General features: G+C 28.7%; 1 protein-coding gene across 3 annotated transcripts in view; it reads right to left on the bottom strand.

Moving 5' to 3' along the window:
• Positions 1-12909, bottom strand: part of LOC111423481 (harmonin) — a 33685-nt gene extending 20776 nt beyond the window's left edge. For 2 of the 3 annotated variants that reach the window (XM_023056707.2, XM_023056709.2), the window contains exon 1: positions 11999-12909. The gene's annotated coding sequence lies outside the window, so the exon portion shown is untranslated. Of the gene's footprint in view, positions 1-267; positions 304-11998 lie in introns of those variants that run through there. The other variant, XM_023056708.2, reaches the window with a different exon arrangement.
• Positions 12910-20892: the final 7983 nt, after the last annotated feature.

Raw genomic sequence — 20892 nt, 5'->3', positions numbered from 1 at the left:
ATTTAAGTTTTAAACTTTATTGATGTGAACTCAAGGAATGTGAGACCGTTTGAGTTCGGTCACTCGTGATGGCTACACTCTCTAAGAAATAGAAACGATTCTGCAGCGAATCGCTGGACCTCGACGGGTCAAAGAAAACGTGGAATTCCGTTCGCCAATCCGTTAACTTCACCGATGCCCAGGGGCATATCTGATTCTTTAAGTATTTGCGGTTTGATGGAACACGTCATCTTAACGCTAAGGATTAAACCGGATAATAATACATACCTTAGTTATAAAACAACTTCTTTATTTCAACAAAATCGTTTGGAAACTAAACCAATAAAGTAAGTATCAGGTTGAGACGAAAATATTTTGTAACTTTTTTTTTATGTCTATCAGATAAGATTATTTGCCGTTCTCCAATATGTAGTGTTGTAATTTAGAGTAATGGTATAAGAAAAAACACACCGATAAAAAGTTAACTTATTTATACTTAGATATATTTCTTTTTGATATATTAAGAATGGATTCGTGCAATCAAATGCAGTACTTGTAGTAAATGGTAATTGTAAAGATAATTTTAATTGTTTAAGCTTATTGGAGTACAATTCGATTTAACTGTAATTGTTATGGTGGAGGATATAATCTCGATGTATGGAAAAGCTTACAAATCGAAATAATTATTCAAGGATGGATTAAAATCAAGACGCAGTAAATTTGAATATTTATTTATCAGACCTGTATTTACAGAACGATGAAAATCTGATAGAATATTGAGGAAAAACCTACATTTTCGTATAACCTAAAAGTGTCAAAAAAGATACTAATTTAAAAATTTCTGGAAGTCGTATTTATTGAAATTAAGGAATGAGACTTATTCTAAATTAAAGCTCAAAACTTTCTCTTTACAACGATGTATAATAATTGTTGGGTTGGATTGGAAAAATATTGAGAAAAAAATTGTTGAAATAAAACTTACATTTTCGTATAACCTAAAAATGTCAAAAAAGATGCATATTTAAAAATTCCTGGAAGTCGTATTTATTGAAATTAAGGAATGAGACTTATTTTAAATTAAAGCTCAAAGCTTTCTCTTTAAAATGATGTATAATAATTGTTGGGTTGGATTGGAAAAATATTGAGAAAAAAATTGTTGAAATAAAACTTACATTTTCGTATAACCTAAAAATGTCAAAAAAGATGCATATTTAAAAATTCCTGGAAGTCGTATTTATTGAAATTAAGGAATGAGACTTATTTTAAATTAAAGCTCAAATCTTTCTCTTTACGATGATGTATAATAATTGTTGGGTTGGATTGGAAAAATATTGAGAAAAAAAATGTTGAAATAAAACTTACATTTTCGTATAACCTAAAAGTGTCAAAAAAGATGCAAATTTAAAAATTCCTGGAAGCCGTATTTATTGAAATTAAGGAATGAGACTTATTCTAAATTAAAGCTCAAAGCTTTCTCTTTAAAATGATGTATAATAGTTGTTGGGTTGGATTGGAAAAATATTGAGAAAAAAATGTTGAAATAAAACTTACATTTTCGTATAACCTAAAAGTGTCAAAAAAGATGTTAATTTAAAAATTCGTGGAATCCGTTTTTATTGAAATTAAGGAATGAGACTTATTTTAAATTAAAGCTCAAAGCTTTCTCTTTAAAATGATGTATAATAATTGTTGGGTTGGATTGGAAAAATATTGAGAAAAAAAATGTTGAAACAAAACTTACATTTTCGTATAACCTAAAACGATCAAAAAAGATGCTGATTTAAAAATTCGTGGAAGCCGTATTTATTGAAATTAAGGAATGAGACTTATTCTAAATTAAAGCTCAAAGCTTTCTCTTTAAAATGATGTATAATAATTGTTGGGTTGGATTGGAAAAATATTGAGAAAAAAAATGTTGAAACAAAACTTACATTTTCGTATAACCTAAAAGTATCAAAAAAGATGCTAATTTAAAAATTCCTGGAAGTCGTATTTGTTGAAATTAAGGAATGAGACTTATTCTAAATTAAAGCTCAAAGCTTTCTCTTTACAATGATGTATAATAATTGTTGGGTTGGATTGGAAAAATATTGAGAAAAAAATTGTTGAAATAAAATTTACATTTTCGTATGACCTAAAAGTGTCAAAAACGATGCTAATTTAAAAATTCCTGGAAGCCGTATTTATTGAAATTAAGGAATGAGACTTATTTTAAATTAAAGCTCAAAGCTTTCTCTTTAAAATGATGTATAATAATTGTTGGGTTGGATTGGAAAAATATAGAGAAAAAAAATGTTGAAATAAAACTTACATTTTCGTATAACCTAAAAGTGTCAAAAAAGATAGTAATTTAAAAATTCATGGAAGCCGTATTTATTGAAATTAAGGATTGACACTTATTCTAAATTAAAGCTCAAAGCTTTCTCTTTACAATGATGTATAATAATTGTTGGGTTGGATTGGAAAAATATTAAGAAAGAAAATGTTGAAACAATACTTACATTTTCGTATAACCTAAAAGTATCAAAAAAGATGCTAATTTAAAAATTCCTGGAAGCCGTATTTATTGAAATTAAGGAATGAGACTTATTCTAAATTAAAGCTCAAAGCTTTCTCTTTAAAATAATGTATAATAATTGTTGGGTTGGATTGGAAAAATATTGAGAAAAACAATGTTGAAACAAAACTTACATTTTCGTATAACCTAAAAGTATCAAAAAAGATGCTAATTTAAAAATTCCTGGAAGCCGTATTTATTGAAATTAAGGAATGAGACTTATTCTAAATTAAAGCTCAAAGCTTTCTCTTTAAAATAATGTATAATAATTGTTGGGTTGGATTGGAAAAATATTGAGAAAAACAATGTTGAAACAAAACTTACATTTTCGTATAACCTAAAAGTATCAAAAAAGATGCTAATTTAAAAATTCCTGAATGCCGTATTTATTGAAATTAAGGAATGAGACTTATTCTAAATTAAAACTTAAAGCTTTCTCTTTACAATGATGTATAATAATTGTTGGGTTGGATTGGAATAATATTGAGAAAAAAAATGTTGAAATAAAACTTACATTTTCATATAACCTAAAAGTGTAAAAAACGATGCTAATTTAAAAGTTCCTGGAAGCCGTATTTATTGAAATTAAGGAATGAGACTTATTCTAAATTAAAGCTCAAAGCTTTCTCTTTACAATGATGTATAATAATTGTTGGGTTGGATTGGAAAAATATTGAGAAAAAAATTGTTGAAATAAAACTTACATTTTCGTATAACCTAAAAGTGTCAAAAAAGATGCTAATTTAAAAATTCCTGGAAGCCGTATTTATTGAAATTAAGGATTGACACTTATTCTAAATTAAAGCTCAAAGCTTTCTCTTTACAATAATGTATAATAATTGTTGGGTTAAATTGGAAAAATATTGAGAAAAAAAATGTTGAAACAAAACTTACATTTTCGTATTACCTAAAACTATCAAAAAAGATGCTAATTTAAAAATTCCTGGAAGCCGTATTTATTGAAATTAAGGAATGAGACTTATTCTAAATTAAAGCTCAAAGCTTTCTCTTTACAATGATGTATAATAATTGTTGGGTTGGATTGGAAAAATATTGAGAAAAAAAATGTTGAAATAAAACTTACATTTTCGTATAACCTAAAAGTGTCAAAAAGATGTTAATTTAAAAATTCGTGGAATCCGTATTTATTGAAATTAAGGAATGAGACTTATTCTAAATTAAAGCTCAAAGCTTTCTCTTTACAATGATGTATAATAATTGTTGGGTTGGATTGGAAAAATATTGAGAAAAAAATTGTTGAAATAAAACTTACATTTTCGTATAACCTAAAAGTGTCAAAAAAGATGCTAATTTAAAAGTTCCTGGAAGCCGTATTTATTGAAATTAAGGAATGAGACTTATTCTAAATTAAAGCTTAAAGCTTTCTCTTTACAATGATGTATAATAATTGTTGGGTTGGATTGGAAAAATATTAAGAAAAAAATTGTTGAAATAAAACTTACATTTTCGTATAACCTAAAAGTATCAAAAACGATTTTACATCATATTGATTTATACTGTACCAAATTTCAGCGCTTTGCTGTAAACAGTGTTTAAGATATTTGGAAAAATGTGTTAAAAATTCTTAACTTTGATGGCCTGTATTTTTGAAATTTGAAGTCTTTTACAAATTTTTTTTACATGAATCGTCATCATTTTCATTCTAGTGTATGTGGTTAAATTTGTTCCCCGAGTCACCGAAACACCATGTATAATATGAAGCTCATAGCTTTTAACTGATATTATTTTGTCTTCTAATTGTAATATTTAGCTTTCCGCCAGCAATATGTAGTATTTTGCAATTAGTGTTACGTTTTGAAGTGTCTAATTTGTTGCTAGGAGTGTAGAGTTTTATATAAAGTGGATGTAATCTTTTCCAGTCTTCTGCAAACAGTATCTAGTCACTTATTAATGGTATCTAGTCATTTGATAGCAGTACCAACTCTTCTCCCTGAAGTATTTAGTGTTTCGCAAATAGTATGTAGTCTTTTATCAGCAGTATTTAATCCTTTGCCAACAATACCTAGTCTTCTGCCAGCACTAGTTAATCTTTTACAAGCAGTAATTGGTATTATATTAGGATGATTTATTCTTGCACTTCTAGTGCGTCTTTAGCAAATATTTAGCTTTCTGCCAGCAATATGTAGTATTTTGCAACCAGTGTTACGTTTTGAAATGACTAGTTTGTTGCTAGAAGTGTAGAGTTTTATATAAAGTGGATGTAATCTTTCAGTCTTCTGCAAACAGTGTCTAGTCATTTTCTAGCAGTACCTACTCTGTCTTCTGTTAACAGTAGTTTTCTGGCGGAACTATTTAATCTTTTACAAGCAATAATTGGTATTATATTAGGATGATCTATTCTTCCATTGGTGGTGTATTATCTTCTCCATGCAGTATCTTGTTTTTGCTAGTAGTACCTAATCTTCTGCCAACACTATTTAATCTTTTCCAGCAATATGTAGTCTTATATAACAAGAACTAATCTAAAAATAAAACATGGTTTGTTATGTAAACTGTAAGGTATGAGTATAAATACTATTTATTTTTTGTACAGTGATTAATATTAAAATAAATATTAAAAAAAAGTATTGTTTTAAAGAAAGAATTTTATCTAAAAACCTTTTGTTTATGAGTAATGTAAAAGTTAATATTTAAAAAGGTTTGTTTAAATATATATACTTAAAAGATAAGTGCAAAAATGTTTGTTGATGAACAAATAACTACGTCACAAGAATGAAATAGCACGGTATTTTTCTTTTTTTAAATTGAATGGGTAATATTTCAAAAGAAGAACTCATTCAAGGCCAAATGATGAATCCCAAGTTAATCCGGTGGTACTTCTGAGCCAAATGGAGATAGTGGTTTATTATGCTAAGTCTGCAAGTCAACGTTCAGTTGCTAGAAGACCGTGGAATGCAAATAACGAACGTTGACCACGTTAATAATGGGAAGGTAATCTGGCCAGGGCAAGATGGCCAAGTGCTCGCTTTTAATGAGGGACAGTAATTGAGTAAGTGTTCCGAGAAAAGTTAGTCTCATCCGACGCCGCATGACAGGATTACGTTCAACTTTGAAAATAAAAAAATCATTTCAACTAAAATTATCGACCACAACCAAGCGCAAGAAAAGCAACGAAGAATCGCCAACAATAATCATAAATCACAGCTGGTGTTCCAAAGGAAACGCTTGTGCATCGGGGAATTATGTGTTCCCTTGACTTCTAGAGCTCTAGAAGCGAACGTCCCAAGGCTTAAGCTGCTCTTTCAACGATGGAGAAGGGTCTTTGAGAGGAAAAACACTACGATTTGCAAGGAATTTATTTGATTTCCTCCCATTAATAAACAACACTTATAACGGCCTTCAATGTAATGAGCTTTAAGCTTCATTATAACTGTACCTTTATTTCTATTCCTCATTTCACTTCTTAAACCTCAACGTTAATAACTTTCCTACTTTATTTTATTTTACATGATAATTAAAATGCATATCAGATTTATCCGAGAATTAAAATTAACTCTCGTTGTATTTCATTCCATAGCATAGACACTAATCGGTTTCTGATACAGCATTAGATAAAAATCGATGATTTAGTTGCGGTTAGTACGACAAAAGCAGTCTCGGTTTTATGGTCAAGTCGCGAACGTGTTATGCCATAAGTTCTTCTACAGATCGTGGAGTAATATACACAGGTTGGTATGGCTGTAAAACAAACCGTGGTGTAATCGAGTCTCACCGCGGTTTACGAGACGAAATTTGAAGGAGTGCTAACAATGTAGAGAAAGAAAGAAAGCTGCTAAACTCCTGCGATGGAAGCCAGGACCAGTGTGTTAAATTTAGAACGTTCTTTCGGTTCGTGGTTGTCATGGTCACGGCTTCATCGACGATTTTACTTCGCTACGTTTCATTCACATCACATATTTTCATGGAAATCTTATTTCAAATGCTTAATAAACTTATATGACAAGTCTACACTTAAACATGTCACATAAAAGTCATCTTAAATTATAGTCTTAATACAATTATTCACGCTTATTTTTAGGAACCTGAATCAAAACAACTATATTTATGGAAATTAAGAAATTGTTTTTTGCACACTAAAACTAGATTAAATTTGCTTTAAAATGCAGTCTAGTTCATTTTGATATCTCATTTAATTTTGGAGATACAAACTTTTTTATTACAATTTTTTGAAATGGACATTCAAACAAGCTTATTTGGATTAAAGATATCAAAACAACTAAATTCATGGAAACTAAGAAACCATCTTTGGCACACCAAATCTAGATTAGATTTGCTTTAAAATGCACTTTATCTCATTTTGATATCTCATTTAATTTTGGAGATACGAATGATTTTAATTTGATTCTTTCGAATAAATAATCAAACAGGCAGAGTCGGATTAAAAAAATCAAAACAACTAGATTTATGGAAACTAAGAAATTATCTTTGGCACACTAAAACTGGATTAAATTTGCTTTAAAATGCAGTTTATCTCATTTTGATATCTCATTTAATTTTGGAGATACAAACTTTTTTATTACAATCTTTTGAAATAGACATTCAAACAAGCTTATTTTGATTAAAGATATCAAAACAACTACATTTATGGAAATTAAGAAATCATCTTTGGCACACCTAATCTAGATTAGATTTGCTTTAAAATGCACTTTATCTCATTTTGATATCTCATTTAATTTTGGAGATACGAATGATTTTATTTTGATCCTTTCGAATAAACTTTCAAACAAAGAGGCTTCATCGCCTTTTTAAGATATTTTAAGATATTTTCATGGAAATCTTATTCCAAATGCTTAATAACTTTGCATGACACGTCTACAGTAAAACATGTCACATAAAAGTCATCTTAAATTATATTCCTAAAATAAATAATTACTGAAGCTTACTTATCGTGTTAGAAAGGAATGCTTAAACACAATACGGTAATAAACATTTCTGGTTTTACGATTGTAAGTGATGTCATGTAATTATTGCGAGTACGAACCAATTTCATGGTTTACCTCATCTGTGTTACTAAGAAAGTTTTAGTAAGAAAATTTTATTGTAAAATATAAATGTAATTAGGAAAAATAGATACAATTACACTTTCGATATTCAAATGTTGCGACGTTTGCTTTTCACAATTCTCGGGAAAGCTCACAATGTCCACCGCGAAATCGTTAAGGTGCAAATGGGTAAATAGAAAAAGCCGGTGTGGAAAAGGTGCCGCGTAGTCGAGAGAAAAGAACTTAAAAAGATGATCTGGTGAAAGTTTGGGATTGGCCTGGTTTGTTGAGAGACCACGTCCAAAGAAAAATGCACCTTATTCTATTCCACTTATATAAATATATATTTATACAAATACCTATTCATGAATGCGGTCTTTATTCAACCGAGTTTAACATAAAAAATCACGCCTATTTATTACAACTTATACAATTAGAAATTACACAATGCCGCTTTTACAGCCATTTAAATCTATCACAAATTTCCAATCTATCCGTAGATATTAAGCAACTCCAATAAACGTAGCAAAGTCCACATTCCCGTCATCAAACAGGAAATTCCAGCTGTCTTTTGTACGCGTTATGCTACTCTTTCACAACGTTCTCAAAACTATTAACTATAGTAATGGTCTCACCAAACGAGAATAATAAAGAAAGTGTAATTTAAAACCATTCCAACGACAGAAAGTGTCTTTACCATTGAAAATAATTCGTATAATGACGAAATTAAAATGCGCACAAAAACGATATCATTTACGCCATCCACTTTCTGCAATTTCGTTTGCATTTAGATCGATTTAAACAATCAAGATTGCATTATGTGAGGTACGTGCAGAAAATGAAGTAGCTCCCGACATGGTGGTGAAGCAATTAGGTGAGCATTCATACTCATGTGTACGCCCTATTAATTTCACTTCAGAGATGAGATTCGCATCAATTCGTAACTAACATTATTAACTTTGAATATCCTACAATATAATAGTTATTTGGAACAAAAAAATATTGAATTTAATCCTTTCGAATAGACATTCAAACAAGCAGAATCTCATTTAAAAAATGAAAATAACTAAAACTAGATTAAATTTGCTTTAAAATGCACTTTGTGATATCTCATTTAGTTCTAGAGATACGAATTTTTGTATTTTGATCTTTTCGAATCGACATTCAAACAAGCAGAGTGGGATTAAAAAAATCAAAACAATTAGATTTATGGAAATTAAGAAATTATCTTTTGCACACTAAAACTAGATTAAATTTGCTTTAAAATGCAGTTTAGTTCATTTTGATATCTCATTTAATTTTGGAGATACGAACGTTTTTATTACAATCTTTTCAAATAGATATTCAACAAGTAGATTGGGATTAAAGATATCAAAACAACTAGATTTATAGAAACTAAGAAATCAACTTTGGCACACCAAATCTAGATTAGATTTGCTTTAAAATGCAGTTTATCTCATTTTGATATCTCATTTAATTTTGAAGATACGAATGATTTTAATTTGATCCTTTTGAATAAATAATCAAACAGGCAGAATCGGATTAAAAAAATCAAAACAACTAGATTTATGGAAACTAAGAAATTATCTTTGGCACACTTAAACTGGATTAAATTTGCTTTAAAATGCAGTTTATCTCATTTTGATATCTCATTTAGTTTTGGAGATACAAACTTTTTTCTTACAATGTTTTGAAATAGACATTCAAACAAACAGATTTGGATTAAAGATATCAAAACAACTAGATTTATGGAAACTAAGAAATCATCTTTGGCACATCAAATCTAGATTAGATTTGCTTTAAAATGCACTTTATGTCATTTTGATATCTCATTTAAGTCTGAAGATACGAATGATTTTAATTTGATCCTTTCGAGCAAATAATCAAACAGGCAGAGTCGAATTAAAAAAATCAAAACAATTAGATTTATGGAAACTAAAAAATTATCTTTGGCACCCTTAAACTGGATTAAATTTGCTTTAAAATGCAGTTTATCTCATTTTGATATCTCATTTAATTTTGGAGATACAAACTTTTTGATTTTAATGTTTTCAAATAGACATTCAAACAAGCTTATTTGGATTAAAGATATCAAAACAACTGGATTTATGGAAACTAAGAAATAATCTTTGGCACACCAAATCTAGATTAGATTTGCTTTAAAATGCAGTTTATCTCATTTTGATATCTCATTTAAGTCTGGAGATACGAATGATTTTAATTTGATCCTTTCGAATAAATAATCAAACAGGCAGAGTCGGATTAAAAAAATCAAAACAATTAGATTTATGGAAACTAAGAAATTATCTTTGGCACACTAAAACTAGATTAAATTTGCTTTAAAATGCAGTTTATCTCATTTTGATATCTCATTTAAGTCTGGAGATACGAATGATTTTAATTTGATCCTTTCGAGTAAATAATCAAACAGGCAGAGTCAGATTAAAAAAATCAAAACAATTAGATTTATGGAAACTAAGAAATTATCTTTGGCACACTAAAACTAGATTAAATTTGCTTTAAAATGCAGTTTATCTCATTTTGATATCTCATTTAATTTTGGAGATACAAATTTTTCTATTACAATCTTTTGCAATAGACATTCAAACAAGCTTATTTGGATTAAAGATATCAAAACAAGTAGATTTATGGAAACTAAGAAATCATCTTTGGCACATCAAATCTAGATTAAATTTGCTTTAAAATGCACTTTATCTCATTTTGATATCTCATTTAAGTCTGAAGATACTAATGATTTTAATTTGATCCTTTCGAGTAAATAATCAAACAGGCAGAGTCGGATTAAAAAAATCAAAACAATTAGATTTATGGAAACTAAGAAATTACCTTTGGCACACTTGAACTGGATTAAATTTGCTTTAAAATGCACTTTATCTCATTTTGATATCTCACTTAATTTTGGAGATACAAACTTTTTTATTACAATCTTTTGAAATAGACATTCAAACAAGCTTATTTGGATTAAAGATATCAAAACAATTAGATTTATGGAAACTAAGAAATCATCTTTGGCACATCAAATCTATATTAGATTTGCTTTAAAATGCACTTTATGTCATTTTGATATCTCATTTAAGTCTGGAGATACGAACGATTTTAATTTGATCTTTTCGAATAAATAATCAAACAGGCAGAGTCGGATTAAAAAAATCAAAACAATTAGATTTATGGAAACTAAGAAATTATCTTTGGCACACTAAAACTGGATTAAATTTGCTTTAAAATGCAGTTTATTTCATTTTGATATCTCATTTAATTTTGGAGATACAAATGATTTTGATTTGATCCTTTCGAATAGACATTCAAATAAGCAGAGTCGGATTAAAAAAATCACAACAATTAGATTTATGGAAACTAAGAAATTATCTTTGGCACACTAAAACTAGATTAAATTTGCTTTAAAATGCACTTTATCTCATTTTGATATCTCATTTAATTCTGGAGATACGAATGATTTTATTTTGATCCTTTCAAATAAACATCAATATGCAGAGTCGGATTAAAAAAATCAAAACAATTAGATTTATGGAAATTAAGAAATTATCTTTGGCATACTAAACCTAGATTAAATTTGCTTTAAAATGCACTTTATCTCATTTTGATATCTCATTTAATTCTGGAGATACGAATTTTTTGATTTTGATCATTTCGAATCAATAACTCTACAGTTCCTTGTCGTTCATTTCTCATCTTTTCTCATCACCAGCTAACACGAAACTTCTCTTCTATGCCATTCTATAAAGTTAGATTTAGATTTCTGTAATATACACGTAACACCCCTCCATAGGTGTCCAAAGTGTAAGACAACCAAGATTAATAAAGATGCAGATGCACTTTATTCTTCTCTTCAATTTGCGTTTTTGTACAACTTGTCATAATAAGTACCAGTTGGACTGCCAACGGTAACTGATTGAAGGAAGACTTTAGAAAATGTGTCAGATATTTTTGCCACACCCTGTAGTGAACATTACCTTACACATTTTAAATAAAAAAGGTTTTCATGATTAAAATCGTTACTCAAAGTGGATTGATTAAATGGGACACTCTGTATAAATGGGATTGTATCGTAAATTATAATTTTACAACTGAAATTGACGCGTGCTTTCTCTCCCATAACGGATGCGTGCAATATCGTGTATAAATTTTAAACAAAATTCGTTAAACAACAACAAAAAGATAGTAAACGAAAAGTCTCGAAGAACGTGCGGTTTTATTTCAATCGTCACGTTTTCCAAAGACAAGGTTGGGCAGGCATAACAACTAAGGCGTACCTGATAAAATTATAATTTCAAATTATCATAGTGTACTGAAGAGACCGTTCAACGTTTGGTGTTAACCAAAATAAAAAAAATGTTGTGGTTAAAAGAAAAATAAAAATCAAAACATCAATCTTTTTTGACACAAAAGATAGCTTAAAGTTAAATAATTAAAAATTTACCTTATTTTCTTTAAAAAAATTCCACTTAAAAAATCAGTTCTTGTTTCGTCATTTTTGTACGTTTTGTTGTCTCATATAAAATAAAAAATTACACAAAACCACGTTCACAATGAATATTAGAGTTAGTAACCGGCTGAAAATTGGTTAGATAAAAAGTTGGTAACACTACGGCACTAGCACACGCACATCTGCGCCGTCTTCTTCGCCGGGCAGCGCCTCGTCCACTTTTATTTAAAACAAGAAGACGAAGAGCCGCGTCCGTTCGCCGAGAACTTGTCGTGGCCACTAGAAGCCAATGGCATCAACACCGACTCCGCCATGTGGCCGATTCATGGATGGTTGGCCCCTTCCTGTACACAGACACGGGAGAGTCATTCCGCCGCTGCGATGTCTACCTGTCATTGTTGGACCTGGTGCACCTGTGGATTTCTTTTTTTGTTCGACCCGCGTAAAAACGTCACAACCATCGTCGGTGGAACGAACTTAAAACACTAAAAATGGACGATAATTGAGGTACTCAGCGGAAGCACAAAAAGAAGCTTCCACAGGAAGGAGAAACAAGTTAAGAGAATAACTTGGTTTACACAAAAAGAAGAACAAAGTGGATTCTGATTATTAATGCTAAGCAGTTTTTCTCCTACTCTCTTCGATCCACTTATAAGGTCAAATTTCATCTCTTCGCCGCTTGCGGTTGACGTCGCGTAACGCAACACCCAAAGAAGCCCTGCTTCTGCTTATGGCACATCCGCTTTTGGCGTTTGTCCCTACAAAGCGATTCGACAGAGATAGTCGTCGAGGTGCACGCAAACCTATCTCGTGGATGACAAAACGATAAAAATAAAGGGAAAGAGGATACGACGAGATGTTGTGAACAAACGATCGACTCGTGTGACTTGTAAATTGGAACCTTATCGACTGGTATCTTTATCATGGGCGAAGAGTTATCGATTAAATAACGTCAACGTCATCCTGTTGGCGCGGACATTCAAAGGGAGGTCTTTCATTTCCTGTATGTTCATCGATACGAGTTGTATTATCAATTTAAATGAGTCATTGTTTATCATTGCAGGTAATATTAAATCGTGTATTCATCAAAAAAGTACTTTAAATTAAATGTTACACTTAATAATACGTCTTTTTAATATTTATTAAGTAATTATTTTTAGAAATAATTAAATGTTAATTAAATGTTGTTGAATTAACTTTCAATAGTTTCGCTTATTTTATAATGTTAAGAAATGATCCATATATCATGTTGTTGCTAAAGGTTTTTTCTAGTAAACGATTATTTAAGGAAAATTGAAATCTTTCCAAGGAAATGTTTACGAAAATGATGCTATTCTAAGCAACTTTATAAAATAATCAAAGTTAAAAAATCGCATGCGACTCAGTTTTGATCCCAAACCAATAAATTTTATATCAAATTGAAGCTAAAAGTATCCTCTTTATAACGATATAATTATTCTGATTAAATATTCTCTATAAAAAAATGTTATCGTAAATTGTAACATTTTGCTCATAATCTAATTTATCAAAGAAATTTGTCAAACTTTAAAAGATCGTATCTAACTTATTTTGGAATATTAAGAAATGACTTATATATCGAATTAAAGCTAAAGATATCTTCTTTAAAACGATATATAACAATCCATGATTTCATTTACATTTTCTTCCCGAGAAAATGTTCAAAAAATTGTGAAATTTTAATCATATTTTACAAAATAGTCAATTTTAAATAATCACATTCGACAGAATTTTGAATTTAGAGAAATAATTTTTATATCAAATTAAAGCTAAAAGTATTCTCTTTGCAACAATATGTTGTCATTTTGCTCAAATATTTTCCATAGAAATTTTTTATCAAAAATTGTGACATTTTGCTCATAATCTAATTTATCAAAAATTTTTCAAACTTTAAAAGATCGTATCTAGCTTATTTTGGAATATTAAGAAATGAATTATATATCGAATTAAAGCTAAAGATCTCCTCTTTAAGATAATATATAGCAATCCATGATTTCACTTAGATTTTCTTCCCGAGAAAACCTTCAAAAAATGATGCAATTTTAATCATATTTTACAAAATAGTCAACTTTAAACAATCACACTGGACTTAATTTTGAATTTAGACAAATAATTTTTATGTCAAATTAAAGCTAAAAGTATCCTCTTTATAATAATATAATTATTTGTTTAAATGTTTTCTTATAAAAAAATGTTGTCGAAAATTATGACATTTTGCTCATAATCTAATTTATCAAGGGAATGTGTTAAACTTTAAAAGATCATATCTAGCTTATTTTGAAATATTAAGAAATGAGTTATATATCGAATTAAAGCTAAAGATCTCCTCTTTAAAACGATATATAACAATCCACGATTTCGTATAGATTTTCTTCCCGAGAAAATGTTCAAAAAATTGTGAAATTTTAATCATATTTTACAAAATAGTCAACTTTAAACAATCACACTGGACTCAATTTTGAATTTAGACAAATAATTTTTATGTCAAATTAAAGCTAAAAGTATCCTCTTTATAATAATATAATTATTTGTTTAAATGTTTTCTTATAAAAAAATGTTGTCGAAAATTATGACATTTTGCTCATAATCTAATTTATCAAGGAAATTTGTTAAACTTTAAAAGATCGTATCTAGCTTATTTTGAAATATTAAGAAATGAGTTATATATCGAATTAAAGCTAAAGATCTCCTCTTTAAAACAATATATAACAATCCATGATTTCATTTAGATTTTCTTTCCGAGAAAATGTTCAAAAAATTGTGAAATTTTAATCATATTTTACAAAATAGTCAACTTTAAATAACCACACTGGACTTAGTTTTGAGTTTAGAGAAATAATTTTTATATCAATTTAAAGCTAAAAGTGTCCTCTTTATAACTATATAATTATTTGCATAAATATTTTCTATAAAAATTTTTTATCGAAAATTGTGATATTTTGCTCATAATCTAATTTATCAAGGAAATTTGTCAAATTTTAAAAGATTGTATCTACCTTATTTTGGAATATTAAGAAATGACTTATATATCAAATTAAAGCTAAAGATGTCCTCTTTAAGACGATATGTGACAATCCATGATTTTATTTAGATATTCTTTCCGAGAAAACGTTCAAGAAATGATGAAATTTTAATCATATTTTACAAAATAATCAACTTTAAATAATCACACTGGACTTAGTTTTGAATTTAGACAAATAATTTTTATATCAAATTAAAGCTAAAAGTATCCTCTTTAGAACAATATAATTATTCTGCTTCAATATTTTCTATAAAAAATTTTTATCGAAAATTGTAACATTTTGCTCATAATCTAATTTATCAAAGAAATTTGTCAAAGTTTAAAAGATCGTATTTACCTTATTTTGGAATATTAAGAAATGACTTATATATCAAATTAAAGCTAAAGATGCCCTCTTTAAGACGATATGTGACAATCCATGATTTTATTTAGATATTCTTTCCGAGAAAACGTTCAAGAAATGATGAAATTTTAATCATATTTTACAAAATAATCAACTTTAAATAATCACACTGGACTTAGTTTTGAATTTAGACAAATAATTTTTATATCAAATTAAAGCTAAAAGTATCCTCTTTAGAACAATATAATTATTCTGCTTCAATATTTTCTATAAAAAATTTTTATCGAAAATTGTAACATTTTGCTCATAATCTAATTTATCAAAGAAATTTGTCAAAGTTTAAAAGATCGTATTTACCTTATTTTGGAATATTAAGAAATGACTTATATATCAAATTAAAGCTAAAGATGCCCTCTTTAAGACGATATGTGACAATCCATGATTTTATTTAGATATTCTTTCCGAGAAAACGTTCAAGAAATGATGAAATTTTAATCATATTTTACAAAATAATCAACTTTAAATAATCACACTGGACTTAGTTTTGAATTTAGACAAATAATTTTTATATCAAATTAAAGCTAAAAGTATCCTCTTTAGAACAATATAATTATTCTGCTTCAATATTTTCTATAAAAAATTTTTATCGAAAATTGTAACATTTTGCTCATAATCTAATTTATCAAAGAAATTTGTCAAAGTTTAAAAGATCGTATTTACCTTATTTTGGAATATTAAGAAATGACTTATATATCAAATTAAAGCTAAAGATGCCCTCTTTAAGACGATATGTGACAATCCATGATTTTATTTAGATATTCTTTCCGAGAAAACGTTCAAGAAATGATGAAATTTTAATCATATTTTACAAAATAGTCAACTTTAAATAATCACATTCGACAGAATTTTGAATTTAGAGAAATAATTTTTATATCAAATTAAAGCTAAAAGTATTCTCTTTACAACAGTATGTTGTCATTCTGCTTAAATATTTTCTATAAAATTTTTTTATCAAAAATTGTGACATTTTGCTCAAAATCTAATTTATCAAAAATTTTTCAAACTTTAAAAGATCGCATCTAGCTTATTTTGGAATATTAAGAAATGAGTTATATATCGAATTAAAGCTAAAGATCTCCTCTTTAAGATAATATATAACAATCCATGATTTCACTTAGATTCTCTTCCCGAGAAAACCTTCAAAAAACGATGCAATTTTAATCATATTTTACAAAATAGTCAACTTTAAACAATCATACTGGACTCAATTTTGAATTTAGACAAATAATTTTTATGTCAAATTAAAGCTAAAAGTATCCTCTTTAAAACCATATATAACAATCCATGATTTTACTTAGATTTTCTTCTCGAGAGAACGTTCAAAAAATGATGCAATTTTAATCATATTTTATAAAATAGTCATCTTTAAATAATCACACTAGACTCAGTTTTGAATTTAGACAAATAATTTTTATATCAAATTAAAGCTAAAAGTATCCTCTTTACAACAATATAATTATTCTGCTTCAATATTTTCTATAAAAAAATTTGTGCGAAAATTGTGACATTTTGCTCATAATCTAATCTATCAAAGAAATTTGTCAAACTTTAAAAGATCGTATCTAGCTTATTTTGAAATATTAAGAAATGAGTTATATATCGAATTAAAGCTAAAGATCTCCTCTTTAAAATGATATATAACAATCCACGATTTCATTTAGATTTTCTTCCCGAGAAAATGTTCAAAAAATTGTGAAATTTTAATCATATTTTACAAAATAGTCAACTTTAAATAACCACACTGGACTTAGTTTTGAGTTTAGAGAAATAACTTTTATATCAATTTAAAGCTAAAAGTATCCTCTTTATAACTATATAATTATTTGCATAAATATTTTCTATAAAAATTTTTTATCGAAAATTGTGATATTTTGCTCATAATCTAATTTATCAAGGAAATTTGTCAAATTTTAAAAGATCGTATCTACCTTATTTTGGAATATTAAGAAATGACTTATATATCAAATTAAAGCTAAAGATGTCCTCTTTAAGACGATATGTGACAATCCATGATTTTATTTAGATATTCTTTCCGAGAAAACGTTCAAGAAATGATGAAATTTTAATCATATTTTACAAAATATTCAACTTTAAATAACCATACTGGACTTAGTTTTGAATTTAGACAAATAATTTTTATATCAAATTAAAGCTAAAAGTATCCTCTTTACAACAATATAATTATTCTGCTTAAATATTTTCTATAAAAGTTTTTTATCGAAAATTGTGATTTTTTGCTCATAATCTAATTTATCAAGGAAATTTATTAAATTTTAAATGATCGTATCTAGCTTATTTTGGAATATTAAGAAATGATTTATATATCGAATTAAAGCTAAAGATTTCCTCTTTAAAACGATATATAACAATCCATGATTTTATTTAGATTTTCTTCCCGAGAAAACGTTCAAAAAATGATGCAATTTTAATCATATTTTACAAAATAGTCAACTTTAAATAATCACACTGGACTTACTTTTGAATTTAGATAAATAATTTTTATATCAAATTAAAGCTAAAAGTGTCCTCTTTATAACAATATAATTATTCTGATTAAATATTTTCTATAAAAAAATTTTATCGAAAATTGTTACATTTTGCTGATAACCTAATTTATCAAAGAAATTTGTCAAACTTTAAAAGATCGTATCTAGCTTATTTTAGAATATTAAGAAATGACTCATATATCGAATTAAAGCTAAAGATCTCCTCTTTAAAACGATAAATAACAATCCATGATATTATTTAGATTTTGTTTCTAAGAACACGTTCAAAAATGATAAATATATTTTACAAAATAGTCAACTTTAAATAAACACACTGGACTTAGTTTCCAATTTAGAAAAATAATTTTTATATCAAATTAAAGCTAAAAGTATCCTCTTTAAAACAATACAATTATTCTGCTTAAATATTTTCTATAAAAGATTTTATCGAAAATTGTGACAATCTGATTTATTAATTATATATTAAATTGCACCTGATTTATCAAGTAAATTTGTCAAAGTTTAAAAAATCATATCTAGTAATCATATCAAATAATTTTTATATAAATTTATAGCCTATTTATAACAATATATTATAAAAAATGTTATTGAAAATGATAACAGAGAGAAATAAATCTTTATTACAGCTATCGACCTAATGGTCTTTCCGCTGGCTATAATTACAACAAAAAATTTTAACAATATTATTATTTATTATCAGCTAAGTATTTATGAAAAAAGTTCCGATGTTGTCTTCCTCTGATCAACTTCCATCTGTCCTGCTTGTCTCTTCTGTTGTCTAAAAATTTCTCCGTAGTCTGTCTAGTCTTAGTCTTATAGGTTCAATACCAGTCATTTTGTATAAGGTCTTGTTTCTTACGTTGTCTAATGGGTTGTTTGGGTGTCTAATCTTTGAGATCATCCTCAAGCATTTTTTTTCGAATATTACCATATTCGATCAATGGTCTACATATCTAGGTCTACATATAGATCTATGCTCTTATATATTTGCATCGCTGTCTTCGTGTTTATACCTTTGTCTTTATAACTTAGAGATTTAAAATATTTCGCCCGTTTAGACATTTCCGCCTATACCTTCCTGTAGTGTATAAACATGTTTAATTTGGAATCGATGTTCATTCCTAGGTACTTAACGTTCTGTAATGGTTTTATATCAACCGTATCCATTTTAATAATTGGAGACGTTTCCACTATTCTGTGATGTGGAATAAATAATTGAAATTTAGTTGGGTTTGGATTAAGTCTCCATTTATAAAACCATTTAATCATAATATTACACATATTTTGGAGCTTGTTGATCGTTTTCTCTAGGTTATTGTAGTGTGATAAGGACAGTAGTATGTATTGAAAAATGATAACATTTATAAACATCGCTAAAAAAGAATTTTTATTTAAAAAAAATACTTTTGTACTTATTGAAAAGTACTTATTGAAGAATTGGCATTTTCCATATACCCACACAAACCATTTGCAGAAGTGCATACGGTCAAGATGCAATTATTACCATAAACCACCGTCCATCGTTTGAATAAAAAACACCGTAAATGCCAAGAAGAGAGCGACTTGATATAGCAGCCACGTGTACCACGTAATTAGCATACCAATCACGAGTATGGCATATAGAAGAGTCGTTTGCGTGTATTGTGCAATAATGGTGTTTGGAGCCGACTAAAGACGCAGGATTTCGCGCGGAGGCTGCCGACTGCGTTTTGTCCACGCCTCTAGTTGCGTGGCGTTTCGTAATAGATTTCGCCCGGATGATAGATAGGATACTCTTATATGCAGAGAGCCTCGGACGTAGCCGTTTAGCGAATCATTAGGATGGAATGAAAATCCTGTATCGTTAATCATTGATTTTTCGGCGCCTCTAGAAAGGAGCTCGTCGAATAGTTCTTCGAGTGTTACTGCTGCCACCGCCGTAGGCATCTGGGTGCGTGCTCAACATTCTTGCAGTAACGCAAGAGTAGCGCTTTTATTTTCCATCCACGAACGAATTTATGGACGACCGTGCAATACTCCAATCGAGAAAATTGCCATGGATTAGATACGATTGGTATATAACTAATAATTCGCAATATTTTTCTTTTATTTTACTTTTACTTTTATTTATTGTCGTCATTTTATCTTGGAAAAATGCCACAATAAGCTATCTCCGCAGATAATAACCGTTTATAATATAACGTAAGTTGAAAGCAAAGCAGGAAGTGGATGGCGAAAAAGGAAAAGAAACCGGCTTTTCATCGTCTCGAGGAGACGTTGTTGACCATCTCTAATCGGTAAATTTCTATTAGTACTGCAACCGATGGCATTAATCGCAAGAAATCTATCCTTGCGAGATTTACGCAACATTTGGTTATTTCTCGTGCACGAGCTGTCTCGGCGACATCTGGGTAATTAATGAGCAATACCGATTCTATCAACGTCCTGCGACAGAGTGTGCCAGAACAATCTGTACAGGAACTAATTGCTTACAGGCGCCGATTAGCCATTCGAGCGGTTCCTGCTGGAGTTCACCAACCGCTTGTAAACGCCTAAGATAAGGTGCTGGCCAACAATGGAACGTTTAACTGTAAAGGCTTCGGACACAATCTTGCGCAAACAATATGTTCTTAACGTTGGGATAACTACTCTTCGTTTTCTTTTCCTATTTGAGTCTTGCTACCTCTTTACCTTCCTATTTTGCAGATGTTAAAGTTTGCACAAGAAAATTTTAAATAATATATCAAGAAAAAAGAAATTTTGTCGGTTTAGATCAAAGAGGACAGGCGAAAATTGGTTTGTAAACCGAACCGGAATCCGTGTCAGAAAGAGAAAGAGACCCTGAGCCGCAGACAGCGTGGCCACATGTGAGTGCCCTTCCGCCTTAAGAGAATTTTCGTCGTAACACTTTTAAGAGACGAATCTTCTTGAGTTTCCAGCTTTCATTCTACAGGGTGAT

The sequence above is a fragment of the Onthophagus taurus genome, chromosome 11, assembly GCF_036711975.1.
Source record: "Onthophagus taurus isolate NC chromosome 11, IU_Otau_3.0, whole genome shotgun sequence".
NCBI classification, from domain to species: Eukaryota; Metazoa; Arthropoda; class Insecta; order Coleoptera; family Scarabaeidae; genus Onthophagus; species Onthophagus taurus.
Note: the sequence above shows the minus strand (reverse complement) of the source record. Positions and strands in the feature narration are given on the sequence as shown.